Genomic DNA, 3,409 nt, shown 5'->3' on the forward strand with positions numbered 1-3,409 from the left:
AAAAAAAGTTTTTGTTACAAAATTAGATTAGCAAAAATTGATGTTACTATAATACTTTTTCTCCGTTTTTTCATCTTTTTACTTCTTTGATTTTAATGTTTGTTAAAATTCACATTCCCCTGAGAACTTTTGTTTATCTTGACAATTGAAGTCCATTAAAATGCTCATTTAATGCCCTCAAATATTCAAATAAAAAGAATTTGCACTTCAATGCTTTGAGTCATAAATGTAAATGATTTCTAAAGTCCGTTAAAGCCTTACCCTTATGCTTAGTAGGCAGGTCTCCTTTTTACTAATGAGGTTTTAGCAAAGGCATAAAAGGTTAAGTGATTATCTTAGCCAGGGAGAGGCTTTGATAATGAAGGTAGGGACTGTTGCTGTTCTTTTCATCCTAAGCTGGCATTTACCTTAATTCAGTGTTTCTTTGCTTGACAAATAGTACTCCTCAGAGTTTGTGAAAAGATTTCAGAGGGATTCATTCAGTTGGAGGTCTTTGCTTCTTATAATTATTGCAACAGAAACTGGTCCCACGTTACTTATTTAAAAAATCATGTATATAATTATAATAGCACTTTATGTTGTAGAAGTAAGTGCCATTTATGACCCTGATTGTATTAAAAGGACTATGACTTCTGGTATATGAAGTCCTATTTACCTATTTTCCTGGATATTGTGATTCAATTGAGTGTCAAGTCTGGAAATTATTCTACATAATAGTGGGAGAAAAATTTGAAACTATCACCAATCTTGGACGAGAGAGGAGAGGGAAAAATGAGCCATCAGTAGATGGCAGATCACACATTGTGCAATACGCCTATAAGGGCAGTCTACTAAGATCGTGGATGTTTGAGTGATCAGTTTCCTGAGGAAATCAGTGTTTTAGTATCTTCATGGATACAAGATGCCTCCTGCATTTTTCTATCCTTTAAAGATGAACATAGTTGTTCACCAAACACTGAAAACCATAACCTTTAAGAACTAGAAGGTGTATTTGCTGTATCATCCACACACACTCGATCTTCGTCTTCCTTTAATTGACTGTTGGGGGAAAGTACAGTAGAGAAATGAGGTTTGCCTGCAACATTCTCCAGGGTCCATCCTCTAGGTTGCTAGGTGTCTAGAGGCAGGTGTGGTAGTGACAATAGCGACAGTGGTGATAGCAGCATTCCAATTCTACTGGGTATCAGATATGGATATCAGATATATTGGTGGGTCCTTTCATTTAAAATACCAAGTGGTGGAATGATGGCTTTCTGGTGGGTCAATTGTCATTCTGAATGTACTTTGTGAAGGCCCTGACTAGATCCTGCTGAGAAGTCCTGGCCAAAAATATATGTTTGGTATTTCAGGCTCAACCACAGGCAATGACAAAGGCTTTACCGGGCAAACCCCTCTGAGGAAAGTTGCCCTCCCCAGACTTGGGGCAAACCCAGTGCAATCCAATCTTTAAAGAGAATTGCATTCAGGAACTCAGATCCTCCTAATGGCTCATGTTCTTAAACATAGTTGCCTTCCCAACCCAGGTGTCTTCATTCAGAAGTTTCTTTATCTGAGGGCTTCCTGCTGGAGCTTCGGGTGCTTCTGCTTAAGCTTTCTTATGAGTGGAGTGGGAGGAAACCTTAAGAAACCGTTCCCTCCTCTGACTCCACACTCTTCTACTCTTAGCTCTCCCCCTCCCACTCCAACCTCCTGCTCCAGGGTTCGTAATACTACTGGAGATTTTTGTTTGGGGCTTCCTCAATAGTGAGCTGACCCCCATGTCTGTCCTCATTCACTGACCCTCCACCAGTGCACCTTTCTGGGGAATTTAGAAGGCCTGGGTGAGTTGGCAGTTTCCTTGGTTTTGGCCTCTTGCTTATACTATTGCAGTAAATGATTAAAGGCTTGATTGTTACTTCGATCTTGGCCTGCTGCTTTAATCAACTTCTCCAACAATGGGCAGCTCAGTTCTCTATCCAGCTCAGCTGAGTTTCCGACACTGTTACTCCAGGTCATCCAATGGTTTTGTTTAAAACACCTTATGTAAAATCTCTTCTAGTTTAAAATTCTTAAAGTGGTTTCTTTTTCCTGTGTTGAACAATTGCCCCTGCGGAATTTGTTACCTTTAATTTGAGCTGTTCAGTCTTAGTGGTCAAGCAGGTATTGTAGGCTGGAAAGATCATCCTTGTCACGCCATGACAACGATCTGATCTTTGACAAACCTGACAAAAACAAGCAATGAGGAAAAGATTCCCTATTTAATAAATGGTGTTGGGAAAACTGGGTAGCCATTTGCAGAAAACTGAAACTGGACCCATTCCTTACACCTTATACGAAAATCAAATCAAGATGGATCAAAGACTTAAAGCTAAGACCTGGGACCATAAAAATCCTAGAAGAAAACCTGGGTAATACCATTCAGGACATAGGCATGGGCAAGGACTTCATGTCTAAAACACCAAAAGCAATGGCAACAAAAGCCAAAATTGACAAATGTGATCTAATTAACTAAAGAGCTTCTGCACAGCAAAAGAAACTATCAGCAAACCGAACAGGCAACCTACAGAATGGGAGAAAACTTTTGCAATCTATCCATCTGACAAAGGGCTAATATCCAGAATCTAGAAAGAACTTAAACAAATTTGCAAGGAAAAAACAACCCCATCAATAAGTGGGCAAAGGATATGAACAGACAGTTCTCAAAAGAAGGCATTTATGCAGCCAACAGACATGCAAAAAATGCTCATTATCACTGAACATTAGAGAAATGCAAATCAAAATCACAATGAGACACCATCTCACTCCAGTTAGATGGTGATCATTCAAAGTAGGGAAACAGCAGATGCTGGAGAGGATGTGGAGAAATAGGAACGCTATTACACTGTTGGTGGGAATGTAAATTAGTTCAACCATTGTGGAAGACAATGTGGCAATTCCTCAAGGATCTAGATCCAGAAATACCATTTGACCCAGCAATCCCATTACTGGGTATATACCCAAAGGATTATAAATCATGCTGCTATAAAGACACATGCACATATATGTTTATTGTGGCACTATTCACAATAGCAAAGACTTGGAACCAACCCAAATGTCCATCAATGACAGTCTGGATAAAGAAACTGTGGCACATATACACCATGGAATACTATGCAGCCATAAAAAAGGATGAGTTCATGTCCTTTGCAGGGACATGGATGAAGCTGGAAACCATCGTTCTCAGCAAACTATCACAAAAACAGAAAACCAAACACCACATGTTCTTACTCCTAAGTGGGAGTTGAACAATGAGAACACATGGACACAGGGAGGGGAACATCACACACTGGGGCCTACTGGGGGGTGGGGAGCTAGGGGAGGGATAGCATTTGGAGAAATACCTAATGTAGGTGACAGGTTGATGGGTGCAGCAAACCACCATGGCACGTGT

The 3,409-nt window shown here is 40.2% G+C and overlaps 1 pseudogene across 1 annotated transcript in view; it reads right to left on the reverse strand.

Moving 5' to 3' along the window:
- Positions 1-2,189, reverse strand: part of LOC108544932 (40S ribosomal protein S9-like) — an 11,998-nt pseudogene extending 9,809 nt beyond the window's left edge. Inside the window, exon 1 of the transcript XR_001889981.1 lies at positions 2,103-2,189. The product of XR_001889981.1 is annotated as a 40S ribosomal protein S9-like (transcript). The remainder of the gene's footprint in view (positions 1-2,102) is intronic.
- Between the last annotated feature and the right edge of the window lie 1,220 nt (positions 2,190-3,409).

The sequence above is a fragment of the Rhinopithecus bieti genome, unplaced genomic scaffold (assembly GCF_001698545.2).
Source record: "Rhinopithecus bieti isolate Rb0 unplaced genomic scaffold, ASM169854v2 scaffold_26871, whole genome shotgun sequence".
Classification (NCBI taxonomy): Eukaryota; Metazoa; Chordata; class Mammalia; order Primates; family Cercopithecidae; genus Rhinopithecus; species Rhinopithecus bieti.